Source organism: Lissotriton vulgaris, chromosome 7, assembly GCF_964263255.1.
Source record: "Lissotriton vulgaris chromosome 7, aLisVul1.2, whole genome shotgun sequence".
In the NCBI taxonomy this organism is placed as follows: Eukaryota; Metazoa; Chordata; class Amphibia; order Caudata; family Salamandridae; genus Lissotriton; species Lissotriton vulgaris.
In genome coordinates, this window is record NC_141695.1 from 1,125,745,885 (window position 1) to 1,125,764,459 (window position 18,575).

Below are 18,575 nucleotides of genomic sequence, written 5' to 3' on the forward strand. Positions count from 1 at the left end.
CGGTCTGGGTCTGTTGGTGAAATACATGTTGTGTACCACAATTACAAAGGTATGATGATCCAAGACATTTTATATTTTGTCTTTCGCTGTTGACAAATGTCATATGGTAAAGGCTGACAACTCCAATTGTAATGAAGCAAATTTTGCATCACTGGTTGACTTACATAGGTGTCCTTCTGTCGTCTCCTGACAATGTATGCACTCTGACCATCTCCTGGCCAGTTTGACTTACCAGTTAGTGTGGTTGTCATGCCTTCCTCTGTACATTGCCGATTCCTCCCATTAGATGCGGTGACCTCTGCTACTGCAGTTGTCTGTGCTCTGGCTGGATGTGTCAATGGGTGAGAATAGAGAAAAGTAAATAAATGGGTAATGTGCTTGTGGAACTTTTCGGGGATTTGCCCATATCTTCTGCGTGCTAACCGTGTTGTGAAGTACTGCCCCAGACGGGGCAGGTAGGAGCAGTGGTGTTTTGGGGATGTAATGGCGTGGCAGAGTGGAAAATGGACAACAGAATATGTGTATGACATATTTACATCTGATGATACTCTCACCTTCTGCTTTGTGATTTAGGCTGGCACAGGGTGATGTACTTCTTGGGCAGGTTTACAACCCCTTGAATAAGATTTACACAGCTGTTGCATCACTTCTGTGACACAACAGTGGTGTACAACAGACAACACATTTAGAATTATTCACAACGTGATGCTTCTATTATGAAGCATCACATTGTGAGGCTCTGCGCAACATTAAACCTGCGTCAGCATCGATGTAGCCAGGGTGGGCATTCCTTTGGGATATGCCGCGTACAAGTGATTCAGTGAAATCTACAAGATTTCACAGAGTCACTTTACAGAGGCCTCTGCGACGCAACCTTACGCCTGCTTGAAGCAGACGTAAGGAGTGGCGCAGCACGTTAGGTATTGGCAGTGCATGGGCATCATTGGAGTTGCATCGCTCTTGCGACACGACTCCAGCACAGCCCCCGCTACACACCATCAGATTCAACACACATCTGTCTATCCCTGCGCCACAGTGCACCACCATCTGAGCACAACGCATCCGTGTTTGCGCAAGGGTTGAATTGCATGTCACATTGGTACTGGTGTTTCCCTGCTAATATTTGTCAATAGCTACTTTACATTTTTAACTTTATTTAGCATTTCCATATAGCATTGCACATTTTCAGTCAACATGAACAGTTATTGAATTTGCAGGGTTGTGTATGTACGGATGCAGTACTGTGCCCATGTTTTCAAAAGGGGGGAGCGATTAGCCATTTCTAATGCAAAGGATTCTGGGACTTGTGGTGCTACATACAGAGGGTGACACATGAGTCTCTGACTGACTATATTTTATTATACACTTTGGACACGTTCCTTAATACCAATGACAGTGTAACACAGACAATCTTTTCATGCACTTTTTCTTTTCATTCCACTTACCTGGTACCACGTAGCGGACGTCACTGACAGGCAGCCCATGGATCTAGTTGGGGTGTATTGTTGTGAGGATATCCTCCTCCAGTGGGGTGAGCCGGATACGGGGTCCAGGGCATGCAGCAGGGAGGATCTTGCTTAGTTCAATCCTGGAGTATTTCTCCTTCACCCTCTGCCTTTCATCCTGCCACTTTCTTTTATGTCCTGCACTGTGCGCCTCTCCTCCCCCAAGGCTGAGACAGCAGTGGATATCTGCTGCCATAGCTCTGCCTTCTGTCCCCCACTGGTGCAGTAGGGTGGGAGTCCATATAGGCGCTTGTGGTGCCTGACTATGAACTCCACAAGCATGGTGGTCTCCTCTGCTGTAAAGTTCCTTTTTCTACTCATTTCCATTTTCTGTGGCACTGTGAGTGTTGTAGACACAAACTCTCTGTGGACAAACCTGTTCCTTCAATGTGTGCTGCTTTTATGTGTTTTCTAGTGCTGGTCAATTATTGCTAATTGGCTTCAGCTGGAGCGTGGAGGGGGATGGTAGGCACTGACAACATTCACAATGCCAAAATGGAGCTGTTGGCTGGGATTGGCTGCAGTGTATCAGCTGATCCATGGTGGGGGATGGTAGGCCCTTGGACAGGTGTTTACCCTTGGCTAACATTATCAACGGCCCACATTTGTATCTTCTGGCCCATAATCGGAATTTCCGGCCCGTAATAGTAAATTACGGCACTATTTCAGAAATTACGGGCCAGAATCGTAAAATCCACCAAGGAGCCGTAAATTCCAGCCCGGCGGCGGACGTAAAGTTAGTAGTCGTAAGTATATTCTGTGAATACCAAAAGTAGTAAATTCATTCTGTGAATCCTGAAAGTAGTAAGCTCATTCCGTGAATGCCAAAAGTAGTAAGTGCATTCTGTGAATGCCAAAATAGTAGTAAGTTTAGGATTTAGTCTTAAGTTCATTCTGTGAATCGGGCCCGTAGGCTCTGCAGTCACGGCGGGATCACCCCACTCATGCAGGATCTCCGCAATGAGAAACTGAAAAGCAGAGATCCCGCCACGAAGGAAGCACTGACACCTAAATTAACATGAAAGTCTGAGTCAGAGTGCGCTAAATGTAAAAGTACATTAAGTGCATGAGGAGTAATCTTATTACATAGCCCATTCTATATCTAAACAGGACACACCAAATACATGGAGCCACATGGATCCACAGAAAAACATTTACAATCTATTAACCCTTGGGACATTATCACTTCCTTTTGTCTTTTTTTTGTTATCCTACTATACCTACAGTGGTCTGACACAAGCACACACTCACTCACTCCTCCCCCCCCCCCGAAAAATCGAAACAGCACATCCCTGCTCCACCTCTCCTGCTGCAGGGCTAATTCCTATTCCTCTCTGAAGCTTTATCAGGGGAAATCAGTCCTCTTTGTTGCGCTGTAAAAAGAAGCACGCACTCCTACCTAATCACAATAAGTAAGTCTGTAAACCCACTCATGGAAACTCTTATATCATGTCAGGAAACTGACCATTGGACTATTGCTCACTCAAACCTTCCTGAAGCAGAGCCTATATTCCCTTACAGGAAACCTCACTGTCCCTTACAGCTCACTGCTGAGGACCTATTTAAACCTTTTTAAAATAAACGTGCATTTTCGTGCCACTGCAAAACACTTGTGTTAGAAGGCACAGGACGTGACCAATAAAGGTCCCCGCCTGTGGTATAGAGTAAGAATGTTTGCTGTGCAATATGCTATGAGAAACAATTTCCCGAAATAGTCTAGCTACACCTATTTGATGTGCTGTTTAGTGTGCTCTCTAACATGTGCGTTTTTAAGTGGCACCAAAACACGTGCATGAAGTGATGTGATCTTGCGAGTTTCACTCCATATGATTTTAGTGTATGTGTTTATTTTAAATTTGAATTTGAATTTAAAATATTTATATAGCGCAGCGTACACCCAACGGTTTCTTGGCGCTTTGGAGGCATGGAAAGGCAGGAGCAGAGAGATAAGAAAAAGAAGGATTTACTGTGGAAAGGCTTGGCTGAACAAAAAGGTCTTCAAGCCCTTGCGGAAGGAGGAGTAATGTTTGGCCGATCGTAGATGGTCGGGGAGGGAGTTCCAAAAAGTGGGTGCAAGAAATGAGAAATTGGACCCTCCCCACTTTTTCCTCGTAAAGCGGGGTACCTGTAGGAGGGATTGGGACGATGACCGGAGCTCCCTGGTGGGGACATATTCCTTAATCAAGGAGGAGATATAGGCAGGGGCTTATCCCTGGCATGCCTGAAAGACCAGGCAGCCGGTTTTAAAGAGGGAACGTTGCCGAACAGGCAACCAGTGTAGCGCCTTCAGGAGTGCCGTTATATGATGGGAGCGGGGAAGGCCGTACACTAACCGAGCCGCCTGATTTTGCACAAGCTGGAGTTTTCCTAGGCTATAGGCCGGAATGCCGTTATACAGGGCATTGACATAGTCCAGCCGGGAGATCACAAGGGCAGACATAATCAACCTTAGTGCCGAGGGGGAAAAAAAGCGGGAGACAGTGCGAATAGTGCGGAGAGTGAGGAAACAAGAAGAGACGACAGAGCTGACTTGTGAGTGAAGGGTGAGGTGATTATTCATTGTGATGCCCAGGGTCTTGACTGTAGGAGAGGGAGTGGGAGGGGAACCTAAGGAAGAGGGCCAAAAAGAAGAGGTCCAGGGACTGGAGGAGCCACCAGTGAGGACCAGCTCGGTTTTGTCCGGGTTCAACTTCAGATGGTTGTGGCTCATCCAGTCTCTGATGAAAATCATAATGGTTTGAAAATTAGAGATAGAGTGGGAGGAAGAAGAAAGATTGAAGACGAGCTGGAGGTCATCTGCATAGTTGTATACAGTGACCTCCAGCTGCTGGAGTGCGAAAATAAGAGGGTAGATATAAAGGTTGAACTAAAGAGGAGAGAGAGAGGAACCCTGAGGGACACCACAAGTGATCTTGAGAGGAGTTGCCGTGAAACCTCTCTATTTTGCAGAATCATTAGTTTCAACAACCCAAAGATGCTAGTATATTCAGCACTGTAAAAGTGGGATAGCAGTATGCTGTTTGAATGATAATCGATAGACACAATGGATCCTGATGAAAACGGGGAACGTCCTTTTGAGGCCGCACCATGTCTGAAACAAGTTGATCTACATGATGCTGGAGGAATTACGCTTATACGCTTTCTCACTGCATGTTAACCATATCTTCGGCCAGGTCGTAATAAAGTATTACCTTTCGGAAGAGGCCTGAGGCTTTTAAGATGAAACTTTGGACCCCGCACTGTCACTAACATGGTGTGGTCAAAGGCATCTTTAGCAGCCCTCAGCTAGTGGGTCGGTGCTACTATTTTTAAAGTTTTAATTGGTCAGTACTCCCTGTGAACAGTAGGGTCTGTTTGCATATGTCCAGTGAGCAAAGTGTTTCTTTCTAGGATTAATTGAAGTCCTGCAGAATTACTAATGCTCATGGTACCAGTAATTTGTAGCATGAAATGACCAGACTCCAATTATCACGGTACTTGTACTGTGGGCCAAAAACTCTTAGGATCTCATTTAGAGTTTGGCAGAGCTGCACATCACCATAAATTGGTGGATGGCTCCTCTACCTTATTTAAAGTGCCATTGACATCAATGAACTCTTAACATGGTGGACGGGATTTCTGCATCTTTTTGGTATATGTCCTGCATACACCAAACTCTAAATAAAGCCTTTGTGAATGGGTGTCCAATATGATGGCAAGTAGAATGGTGGTAATTCTGTTGTATTCAAATAGAGCTATACAAATTGCATCTGTTTTACATGAATTTGTGATTCTGAGCTGTCGATGGTGTCTGCTTGGCATTACCTTAAGAAAGAGGGACTATGAAGATGACAGAGGGTGAAATGACTCAATTAATTTACTGGTAATTGTAGCATCCCCTCTCAGCCCAGGTACATGCAAAGGATCACACCACACAAGGAGCTTGGAATTACATGTCTTAAATCATCAGTGCTTAACTCATAACTGTACATTCTACATCAACAAATTCTATCACCCACACCTAAGCAGGGGCGGTGGGTGACATTTGAAAGTGGTGGGGCGCAAAGTGATTTGCATACAGCACCGTAGCGATCGAGCGCAGCGAGCGAGCCCGAAACCCAAAAGAGGGTTTGGGGGGGTAACCCCCCAAGAAAATGTTGAAAAAAAAGAAGAAAAATCATGCATTTTCAAGCAAATTTGAGAAAGCAGGAAGGTTAATAAAGCAATTGTGAAAGTGCAGTTATTACATTAATAGATGGCATAACATAGGTAGCTGCTTATTCAGTATAACTACAGAACTTTATACATTCCGTCCTATTATGCTCAGGTGCTGAATTCAGACTATAAGACTTTCATGGAAATCTCAGCTCTAAGAGTAGAAGAAGTTGCACATCAGTTGGGAAACAGCCTTCACAAAGCATTGGGAACCACGCCTTACCTTTACCATTAGAACGCATGCGACTATCACGCATGTCTTTCCACACAGATGAAAGTCAAAACTTTTATAAACAGAGATAACAATGCATTTCTGAGTACCTCAAATAGTATTTTTTTATTCAAAAAACAAGTAGCAGCATTCACTAAATCTATGATGCCCATGGGATTCTAGTAAAGCTAGCTGGTGAATCACAAGGGATAAACATTAAACCATTTTTAACTTCATTCAAGAATTGCTTTTCCCTCTCCTATTCAGATTGCTTTTGATGGCTGAAGTGGGAGCATTTCCCCCCACCCAAGTGGATACATAGGATTGCTTTCTGCTGAGTGCATATTGTATATCTTTAACAGAATTTATTTAAACATAGGAGGCCTCATTGAGTGTATTTCCCTAAAGCGCTATAATGCCATGTCAGGGGTAGTAGGCCGCGGCGTTGTATAAACACATACAATTACACTACAACAAGTGTACATTCATTGACTTAAATGTCACCTTTATATTGCCCCTTCACGATTATTTTAAAACCAGCTCACATTGACACACACACACCAAAGGAGGCAGTCGCCTGCACCTGCTCCTCGAGTACAACAGTAGGCGGTCACGGTGTACTTCTCAGAAACCGTCCCTTTTTGTTTGCAGAGCGGAAGTGTGCTCAGGGGAGTTTGACGGTTGTCCCAGTTAGGGGGGTGGGGGTGGCCGGTAGGAGGCAGCCACGTGCACGTTGTTTGTGCTGAACATGGAGAAGGCCGGGTTGCTCTCTTGAGAGCCACGCGCTATGACAGGCCTGAGGCCTTCATCATCAGCGAGGGACTGACTGTCGAAGAAGAAGGGAGAGGCCGAGAGCAAGTCTTTTAATAAAAGACTCGCTCTCTCGGCCTCTCCCCAGCCTCTGACCCTTTCTTCGACAGTCAGTCACTCGCTGATGATGAATGCAGAAGCCGGCCTCACTCAGGCAGGCCCTGGCTTACACACGCTAGCTACTACAGACAGTCAGAGACAGAAGAATGTTCAAAGAAGGGCTCCTCAGCTCCGCGACCTTCCCCCTCACTCGGACTCAGTCTGCTGTCCGGCCCTGGCCTCATCACCACATCATGTCATCATATATATATATATAAATATGCCTGCCCTGCCCCCAAGCGCGACCCGACCGGCTGCTGCACCTACTTTTTTTATAGTATTCGAAAATTTCAGTCGATGAGTTGATTGGCGATACTCTCTATTATGAATCTCTGAGCAGTGTGTGACTAGTTGATTACTCGAGTCGAGTCAAGAACAACTCAGTCAGAGTCTCTGTGTCGGACGCCGGACGGACGTGCTGCTGGTGGTGCCTGGGCTGGCCTGCGCGCACGAGACAGAGAGAGAGCCCCGCCCCCTACTAGAAACTTAAGTACACAGCAACGTCACGGCGCGCACGTCCCCGAATGGCCAATCACTGAATGGCTTCACATGCTGAAGTTACAGTGATTGGCTATGATTGATAAAGTGCTGAGCCTGAGCCAGTGTGCCACCACCCATGCGCGGCATTCAATAATGGATTGCCTGTCCATCGGCACGGTGGACCAGCCAATCCAGGATTTGCTAGGGGGGCACACAGACTACTCGCCCTGGCACCTTTTAAATGACGCGGCCCGGCTAAAGCAGCACCCCCCCCTGCCTCTTCGGTCCCTCTTAGCCTCTGAATGGGAACTTCACGCTAACGCGCATGCTCAGGCAAGATTCTGCCCGAAATTTCTCATGCGCAGAGTCGAACTGGCTGGCCGGATGCAGACTCTGACTGTCACTCAAGCTTAGCTGCAGCAGACCACCAGCCAGCCAGCCCCACCCCCTGCGCACTCCCTATTTCATCGGGTCTGTCCCGCAAGCTGATTGAAGCGGCGCTTTATTTTATTTATCGGTGCTCTCACAGTGTGTCACGCAGCGCAGGTGCGTCCACCAGGCTTAGTGGGGCTACGCCCCTACGCCCCAATGGACGCACCGCGGCTGCACCTAAGTACTTTTGTCATTGTTCTACGTAGTCCGTCAGGGACCAAAAGTGTCAAGTCATCTCTTACTCACAAGACACTACTTCTCCTTTGTTAGAAAAAGTAAAAATAATACATATATACATCACAACTCTTCAATAAGTCATTTTGGTGCTGGAATCAATCACCCAGATCTGGTCATGTGAGGTTGAGGATCTACAAAAGAAGTGTTCATGACTGACAAAGGTGACAGAGACACTGGTATAGTCATTCGGCTCTCCGGATTCTCAGGTGAGACAAGACTCACTTCCGTCATCTGGAGTTGGCGAATGTCGAGGCAGGAGCTTGAAATGCCGTAATGCACTTTCCAGGATGGGGAGCAGTCACCATGGGTCCTTTACTAGCCACAACCCTCAGAAGGTCAGCATCAAAAGGAGCATCAGAATTGCATTTTTATTTCTGCTTTACAAAGACTTGGTCTTCTCTTTTGAGCACAGTGCTCTGAGTACAGTAGTGTCTATATGCATAGATCTTCATTTTGCGTTTTTGAGACAATCAGTAGTAAGCATGGGCGTAAAATCCGTTCAGCTCGCGGATTTAGCGGAGTTTCAGTAAATTCGCAATCCGCGAATTCTCGCGAATTTGCCGAAAATCCGCAACTTCGCACGCGTCGGATTTTTTTGCTTAGTGATACAATATTGCGGCGCGCGGTGTTCCCTTACCGTCATTCAGCGTTTGCTGAGTTGTTTTCCTCGATATTTTGCGAGTGCTGCGCCATTTTGAATGTTGCTGCGGGATCCCACAGGAGTTTGGCGACCACGATTACGTCATCGCAGCTTGCCACTTTGCACAGCGAGAGTTTGTCAACGTGAGTACACCGTGATCACGTATCGCGGGAGTTTGCAATTGCGAAAACGTAGATGCGGCGGGCAGCAACAATCTTGCACTGGCGAAATTACAAAATTTGCAATTCCTCCACAAGAAATCCACCAGCAAGCAGCATAAACCTTCTGAAAATGATGAATTTTATCAGAATAACTCCTCAGGTTGACATTTGCCTGCATTGTTTTTTGCAAGGAGTCCATTTGGGGGGGGGGGGGAGGGGGTTGTGAGGAAGGAAGTGCCCCACAGTCTCCAACTTCCTGTTCCTGTCCAGCAGGCTCCTCCCAGTGCTTTCTTCATGTGCTGGTCACTGTCATTCGGATCTTGACCTGGAAGGATTACTTTTTGTGGATGCTGCTGTATATTTAGATTTGAGGCCTTTTTGACTTTCTTTGGATCACTTTTGGATTAGAAATTTCACAAGTAAGTTTGTTTGGGGCATTACAGTTGCTGCAACTACATTTTTGGAATTTTCGATTTTTGGGCTGTTGTTGGGGCCTTTTGACCAAGGCTACTGAATGGTGCATGGGCCTAGTCTTTCTGTGGGGTGTCTTGAATTTAAAAATCATGGAGGGCATGGATGGCATGGGATTGTGCTGATTTTTTGTGTTTTTCGATTTTTGGGCTGTTGTTGGGGCCTTTTGGCCAGAGGTAGTGAGTGGTGCATGGGCCTAGTCTTTCTGTGAGGTGTCTTGAATTTAAACATCATGGAGGGCATGGATGGCATGGGATTGTGCTGATTTTTCTGTGTTTTTCGATTTTTGGGCTGTTGTTGGGGGCTTTTGACCAGGGCTAGTGAGTGGTGCATGGGCCTAGTCTTTATGTGGGGTGTCTTCAATTTAAACATCATGGAGGACTTGGATGGCATGGGATTGTGCTGATTTTTCTGTGTTTTTTAAGTTTTTGGGGTGTTCATGGGGACAGGCCATGTGGGTGGGGGCCATTTTGAGTGCTGGTACAGGCAGGCCCTGGGCATGTGCTGGGAGGAAAGGGGCCATTTTGAATGCAGGCAGTGTTCTCAGGCCTGCACCCATTTTGCCTAGCTTTCATCCATTATGCCCAGGGGTAGTGAGTGGTGCATGGGCCTAGTCTTTGTGTGGGGTGTCTTGAATTTAAACATCATGGAGGGCATGGATGGCATGGGATTGTGCTGATTTTTCTGTGTTTTTCGATTTTTGGGCTGTTGTTGGGGCCTTTTAACCAGGGCTAGTGAGTGGTGCATGGGCCTAGTCTTCCTGTGGGGTGTCTTGAATTTAAACATCATGGAGGGCATGGATGGCATGGGATTGTGCTGATTTTTCTGTGTTTTTCGATTTTTTGGGGTGTTCATGGGGACAGGCCATGAGGGTGGGGGCCATTTTGAGTGCTGGTACAGGCAGGCCCTTGGCATGTGCTGGGAGGCAAGGGACCATTTTGAATGCAGGCAGTGTTCTCAGGCCTGCACCCATTTTGCCTAGCTTTTATCCACTATGCCCAGGGGTAGTGAGTGCTGCATGGGCCTAGTCTTTCCGTGGGGTGTCTTGAAATTAAACATCATGGAGGGCATGGATTGCATGGGATTGTGCTGATGTTTCTGTGTTTTTCGATTTTTTGAGGTGTTCATGGGGACAGGCCATGAGGGTGGGGGCCATTTTGAGTGCTGGTACAGGCAGGCCTGGGCATGTGCTGGGAGGCAAGGGGCCATTTTGAATGCAGGCAGTGTTCTCAGGCCTGCACCCATTTTGCCTAGCTTCCATCCATTATGCCCAGGGGTAGTGAGTGGTGCATGGGCCTAGTCTTTCTGTGGGGTGTCTTGAATTTAAACATCATGGAGGGCATGGATGGCATGGGATTGTGCTGATTTTTCTGTGTTTTTCGATTTTTGGGCTGTTGTTGGGGCCTTTTGACCAGGGGTAGTGAGTGGTGCATGGGCCTAGTCTTTCTGTGGGGTGTCTTGAATTTAAACATCATGGAGGGCATGGATGGCATGGGATTGTGCTTATTTTTCTGTGTTTTTCGATTTTTGGGCTGTTGTTGGGGCCTTTTGACCAGGGCTATTGAGTGGTGCATGGGCCTAGTCTTTCTGTGGGGTTTCTTGAATTTAAACATCATGGAGGGCATGGATGGCATGGGATTGTGCTGATTTTTCTGTGTTTTTCGAGTTTTTGTGGTGTTCATGGGGACAGGCCATGTGGGTGGGGGCCATTGTGAGTGCTGGTACAGGCAGGCCCTGGGCATGTGCTGGGAGGCAAGGGGCCATTTTGAATGCAGGCAGTGTTCTCAGGCCTGCACCCATTTTGCCTAGCTTTCATCCATTATGCCCAGGGGTAGTGACTGGTGCATGGGCCTAGTCTTTCTGTGGGGTGTCTTGAATTTAAACATCATGGACGGCATGGTTTGCGCTGGAATTGTGCTGATTTTTCTGTGTTTTTTGAGTTTTGGGCTGTTGTTGGGGCCTTTTGACCAGGGGTAGTGAGTGGTGCATGGGCCTAGTCTTTCTTTGGGCTGTCTTGAATTTAAACATCATAGAGGGCATGGATGGCATAGGATTGTACAGATTTTTCTGTGTTTTTCGAGTTTTTGGGGTGTTCATGTGGAGAGGCCATGTGGGTGGGGGCCATTTTGAGTGCTGGTACAGGCAGGCCCTGGGCATGTGCTGGGAGGAAAGGGGCCATTTTGAATGCAGGCAGTGTTCTCAGGCCTGCACCCATTTTGCCTAGCTTTCATCCATTATGCCCAGGGGTAGTGAGTGGTGCATGGGCCTAGTCTTTGTGTGGGGTGTCTTGAATTTAAACATCATGGAGGGCTTGGATGGCATGGGATTGTGCTGATTTTTCTGTGTTTTTCGATTTTTGGGCTGTTGTTGGGTCCTTTTGACCAGGGCTAGTGAGTGGTGCATGGGCCTAGTCGTTCTATGGGGTGTCTTGAATTTAAACATCATGGAGGGCATGGATGGCATGGGATTGTGCGGATTTTTGTGTGTTTTTCGATTTTTGGGCTGTTGTTGGGGCCTTTTGACCAGGGCTAGTGAGTGGTGCATGGGCCTAGTCTTTCTGTGGGGTGTCTTGAATTTAAACATCATGGAGGGCTTGGATGGCATGGGATTGTGCTGATTTTTATTTGGCTTTCGAGTTTTTGGGGTGTATAACTGAACTGATGTTCCTCTATCTTCCATTGCTTTTAGGTGCCACCAGTGCCAGGATGAAGTCCCGCAGCGGTGTGTGTGTGCAGCGTAACGTCACGCGACGTCACGTCTGGCCACAGACAACTCTGCAACTCGTGCAACTGCGGCCTGCTGTTCTGACCTCTGAAGAAGATGGCCCCAAAAAAAGTTCCCCGTAGCTCCTCTAGCAAGAAAGTTGCCAGTAAGGAGCAGAAGAAGCAAGTTACCAAGGAGACTGGTGTGCCGCCCGCCACATTTTTTTGGAGTAAAAAAAAAAAGTACGCCTGCAGCAGCAGCGGGATCTGCTGGGGACCAAGCTGGGAGCAGCACCCCCGCTCCATTGGGCTCAGTGCCACCACCACCACGCCAACTTAAGTCCAAGCCCTTGAGTGCTGCAGAGGCACTCAGTCTAGTTGTTCAATCACCATCGACCAATAATGTTAGCTCATCGCAAGAAAGCAGCAGCAATGTCCCTCAATCAACACAGGTTGTTGTAACTCATCTGACGAGTGTTGAAAAACCACAGCCGCAACAACAACCACATGTGCAAGTACAAGCCCAAGTACATGTGGAAGGAGAGGCAGCGCAAGGAGATGCGCAAGCAGAGGTGCATGGAGGGGCACAAGTGCCCACAATAGTTGTTCCTCCCAAAATAGGGGCACATCAGGAAATCGACAATCAAGCCGAGGTATCATTTGAGGAAGCCACTCCTCCTGATGATTATTCATTGTCTTCCACATCCCTAGCAAGGAAAAGATCAAGGGTGGTGTCTACATCTTCTTCAAGCCCACCTCCTTCTGATGATACAGATCTAAATTGGGAACCACCACTGCCGTCCGAGAGTGAGGCACACCATGATCTGACAAAGGTAGCTAAGCGTAAAAGGAAGGTCCTCGAAACTCTCATAGTTATGGAGTGTGATGACGCTCAACAAGAAGTGGCGTATACTCCTGCTGATGAAGACTCTCACGACGACGACCCAGTCATCATAAACGTCACTGCAGCCCCAGCGGGCATGCAGCAAACAGACATTTTGACCCTAGCCCGAAAAGCTGCTGAGCGTGATGATGTTGTCGACGAGGAGGCAATGGGAACAGCACAATCATTGGAGTTAACTAGTACACCACCACCTACCGCTTCCATATTTCTTCCTCGCCAGAAGGGACCTCCATCCACCTCAACCTCAATTAGTGGTGGTGAAAGTGCACAACGTAGTAAAGTTCGGCAATACACATCCTCCACTTCATCTGGCATTAGCAGCATGACCACCACCAGTATCGCCTCCTCCGGCCCCCACAGACATTTCAAGTTTGGGACTTCTTTAGTGTTTGCCCAAAAAAGGAAAACATAGCCATTTGTAGCATTTGTAAGTTTGCAGTTAGTCGTGGTAAGCTTGGTACCAACTATGGTACCGGAAGTCAGAGAGGTCATCTTGAGAGACAGCACACTGCCCAATGGCATGCGAACCTAAAGGAAATCAAGGAAGCCCGAAGTGGAAGTCAAGAAAACGTTGATGTTTCATCAGATGATGACGAGGAGGAAGAAGTGTCAAACACTTCACTTACACGCAGTACCCCTGTCAGCACACCCCCTGTGAGCCACACTAAGAGTGTGGGAGAGAGTGAGACACCAATGCGAAAAAGTTCATCAGCGAGCGTAACTGGGTCGAAGAAGTCATCATCATCATCCCGTAAAATCATGGTCCAGGCCAACATTAGAACCATGTTGTTTTCAGACGCGCCATATGAACGCAACCACCCACTCACGCGTCACTAAGCTGGCTAAAATGCTAGCTCTGGACCTGCTCCCTTTTTCTTTTGTAGAAGGGATTGGTTTTCTAGAATTAGTGGCAGCGCTCTGCCCTAAATGGAAGGTTCCTAGCCGGTTCTATTTTGCCAGAGTTGCTGTTCCAGCACTACATGAAGATGTGCTGGAGGTGATTGGAGCAGCTTTGCAGAAGAGTGCTGTTCACACTATACATCTGACAACAGACATGTGGACCAGTAGCGCAGGCGCTGATTACATGTGCATCACTGCACACTGGGTCTCTTTTTCAGGGGTTAAAGCAAAGCTAAACACAGGTGTTGACCCGGACCAAGTTTTTAAAGCTGCTCGGAAACATGCAACACTAGCCATGTTTGGCTTGGAGAAACGTCATAGAGCAGAAAACATTTTGAATGAGTTTAACACAACGGTCTTTCACTGGCTGTCCCCCAAAAAACGCTAGATTGGTTATGTTTCCACAGATAATGGCGTCAATGTAGTTAAGGCCATGGAGCTGGTTAACTATTTCAGAGTGCCGTGTTTGGCGCACTGTATAAACCAGGTTGTTAAAAAATTCTTGAGTGAAGAAGACAGTCCAGTGTGTGAGTTAGTGGCTACCTGCCAAAGAATGTGCAACCATTTCAGCCATTCTTTTAAGGCCCGGAAGCATCTGAGGGGCCTGCTACATGAATGTCGAATGACAGTGAAAGCACTCATCCAGGAGGTGCCAACACGTTGGAACTCAACCTTCTACATGCTTGAGCGTCTGTATCAGCAGTATACGGTACTCAATCAGTATTTCTTAACACTGGGTACAGCTCAGAAGGACCTGAGGCTAGATGCGGCGCAATGGAAGCTAGTTAAAAGCCTGATAGACATGCTTCGTCCTTTTGAGGTCTTCACATGTGCAGTCAGCAGGGAGGACTGTAATTTGGGAAAAGCTATCCCATTGTTGCGCATGCTGGAGCACCAACTGAAGGCGGTGTCTTCTATGTTTCAAAAAGATGAAGAAAAGCAAGACTCTTTTGTTTTGGCGAAGAAATTATTAGAGCGCCTACTTGGCGATGAACGTTTTAAAATGATCCACTCAGAACAGCATTACATGTGTGCTACTATTCTGGATCCACGCTACAAAAAGGCGCTGGCAGGCAGAGCATTCTTTCCTTTTGGTGATGAAGATGTTACAAAGTACAAACGTTGGCTAGCCTTGTCAGCCATGAGGTTTGGAAGACAACGGCAGCAAATTGAAGGAAAATGCAGTACATCAGCATCAGCAGGCCATCCCCAGTCAAAAGAATCCACTTCTGCACCTGTGGCTGTGGCACAAGTGACCTCTCAGCCGTTAAAGACACCGGCAACCGGATCATCTGCACCAGACACAACAGTAACATTGGGTGAAGAAGAGGATTGGCTAACTCAGCTTGGATTTGGTTCTCAAAAGGTCCCAGCAAAAAGTAAGCAAAGTGGAGGAACCTTGGAGAACCTTCAGACGATGGTGCAGGACTATCTGAATGACTCAACAGAGGTCTATGTTAATGCTGACCCATTGGCGTATTGGCATGGGAAAAAAGAATTGTGGGCACAGATCTCCAACCTGGCTATAAACTACTTGTCTTGCCCACTCACAAGCATGTCTTCTGAACGTGTTTTCAGTGCTGCTGATGGCATTGTAACTTGCAAACGGACCCGCCTCTCGTCCAAAAATGTGGAGAGGTTAACAATGATCAAGATGAATCAGCACCTCATACCACCAGATTACAAAGTACGAGAATATACGCCGGAAGAAGACGAGGAGGACAGCAACTTAGATGAGGGAATTTCTTCTCTGTTAGGTGACACTGACCTACTCCTGCCTGAATTCGCAGAGTATGAGGACGAACTCTTATTCCCTGACACCGAGCCCTGAAAATGAGCCAATGAATCAATAACTTTCTTTTTCGTCCTTATTCACTTTCATTCCTGTGTGTCTGTCTTTCTTTGTTTTGCACAGTTAATATAATTAAAACTTTAATCACCTAATCAAAAAAACAAACCCATCAGCAGAACTGTCTTCACTTATTTGCTTATTGATTTGAAGGTGCCGCAGTCTGCATTCCTCAGGTTCACAAGTTCACAAGAACATGCTCCTCTATCCTCCTCCTCCAGACTCCTATTTCCCTCAAAGCAGAAGGCTGGATTACACCCAATGAAGAAAGACTCTGCACTTGTGGGGGTGTTCTACTTCTTTGCGGGTGAGATGGCGGGTCTCGGGGCATTGCTGGGAAGGTCTAATACCGGATAAAACTGGTTTTGACAAATCAGACTTGAAAACGTTTTTGACTTTTTGCTCACTATCATGTTTTCAGGGGCCTGTTTGGGGGGCTTCCTGGTGTTTGTGGGTGGGTTTTGGGGTCTGGGAGCACTGCTGGCACAGTCTAAATTTGATTGCATTTGCTTTTAAGGAAATCCATGGTGGAAAACGGGAGTTATGACCTAGCTGCACAGCGCGTTTGGACCGAAGGCCGATAAATATTTTAAGTATGAGATTTTCCTTTTTGGCTGTTTGGGGGTGTTGTGCTTTTTTACGGGTGGGTTGGCGGGTATCTTGGGGCATTGCTGGGAAGGTCTAATACCGGATAGAAGTGGTTTGGACAAAATCCATGAGGAAAAGGTTTTTGCTATTTCTGACATTTCGCTCAATGTAGCGTTTTCGGGGGCCTGTTTGGGGGGCTTCCTGGTGTTTGTGGGTGGGTTTAGGGGTCTGGGAGCACTGCTGGCTATTGAAACTTTTGATTGCAAGAGGTTTGAAGCAAATCCATGGTGACAGAGGGGAGTTAGGGCCTAGCTGCAGAGCGCGCGCGGAGTGATTTTGGAAATTGCCATGAAAATGACTAAGTCCCCATTTTTGTACTTTTGCTTTTTGCCTGTTTGGGGGTCTTCTACTTGTTTTCGCCTGGGTTGACGGCTCTGGGGCCATTGCTGGGAAGCTCTAATACCGGATAAAAGTGGTTTGGACCAAATCCGAGGAAAAATTATTTTTGCGTTTTTGCTGACTTGCTTGTCTTTGAGGTGCTATTTGGGGGTGTTCCGGGTGTTTGTGGGTGGGTTTTGGTGTCTGGGAGCACTGCTGGCACAGTCTAATTTTGATTACATTTGCTTTTCAGGAAATCCATGGTGGAAAACGGGAGTTATGACCTAGCTGCACTGCGCGTTTGGACCGAAGGCCGATAAATATTGTAAGTATGAGATTTTCCTTTTTGGCTGTTTGGGGGCGTTGTGCTTTTTTGCGGGTGGGTTGGCGGGTCTCTTGGGGCATTGCTGGGAAGGTCTAATACCGGATAAAACTGGTTTGGAGAAAATCCATGCGGAAAAGCCTTTTGGCACTTTTTGTAACTTAGGGTTCGTTAGGGTTAGCCCTAGCAGCAGGATTGCATGTGTTTCGGGGTGTTCTAGATTTTTGCAACTGAGTTCTGGGGTCTTAGAGCACTCGTGGGAATGTATAATTTTGGTTGCAAGTGATTTGAAGAAAATCCATGGGGGGAAAGGGGGGATTTGGCATAGTTAAAGAAAGCGTTTGCCACTATTCTTAACTTAGGGCTCGTTAGGGTTAGCAGTATTTGTATTGCATGTGTTTGGGTGGGGAGCTGTTTGTGGGGGGTTTGCGAGTCTTGGAGCGATGCTGGGTATGGATACTTTTGCTTGCTTGCAAGTGGTTTGAATACAATCCACGGTGGGTAAGGGGGGATTTGGGCCTACTTTTACTTTCAAAGTACGTTTTGTCACCAGTTTTCTACTAGGCCTCATTTTTTGAGATCTGATTGGGGATCTTCTACATTTTTGCGAGTGGCTTTAGTAAGGGTCTGGGTGGGAGCACTGCTGGGAAGGTCTAATTTTGTTCTAAAACACAGTTTACAGTACACCTAGCTTGAGGGGAAAGATCCGCTAAATTAATTTGCCCGTACTTATTTATCCTTCAAAAGGAGACTCAGACAGAGTACGCACTTTCAAAAATATTGTACTGTCTATTAGGAAACTCAAAGTGTGACTTTTTGCACTACACAGCGTACATACCTTATATTTATTTGTCAGTGGTGTTCTAATATCACTTCCTGATTTTCCATCAATAATTACAGGCTGTGTTTCAGTCTGTGCAATGGGAAAAAAAGGATGAAGTCAGGCTTCACATTAGCGAGCCGCAATTCAGCATCCGCCAGGCAGGCAGTGGACAGGGTGTCTTCTGGTCACCAACATTGATGGACGAAGCGTCAGCTGGAATGGAGGAGTGCCGCTAATAAGAGGAATGGTTTGATGCGTGCAACTTACTTATCAAATTCAACAGGACAACTACAACAACATACAGATACAGTATCCATTCTTTTCTAATTATATTTTAAGTAATGTTATTGCTGTGAACTTCTATGAGTGTGACTCTGCATTTCTTGGATCTCTCTCTGCTTCTAAACTGATCCCTACAGCCATTCTATAGGTTTTACTTTGGCTATTTTTTAAACCTAATTAAATGCAAGAAGTTTTTCTCTGAGTGCAGAGATAGGCAAGTGAAAACGCTGCAGCCCTGTACGGTCGCATTCTGTCATTCACGGTTGTCGAAAGTACTACTTACTTTTCAGTAACAATGCATGCAGTAGTGCATGCACTTCCTTTATGTCACTTAAAAGATTTATGGTTACCTTTTACCCAAAGATTTCTTTATCTTCAATTATTGTTTGTCCATGCTGTGCTTTTTTTTTCTTCTCTCAAAAAAACTTTCCCAAAATCCCCCATTCCCATCCATTTTACAAACCCTAACCCTCTTCCCCCGGGCTGTGTGGTTTTGATTGATGTGTGACTAAATGACAGCAATAATTCCACACACTTGCTGGGGAGGATAAGGTCATAGCAACAGGCTGGTGAAGGAATCCGAGGAT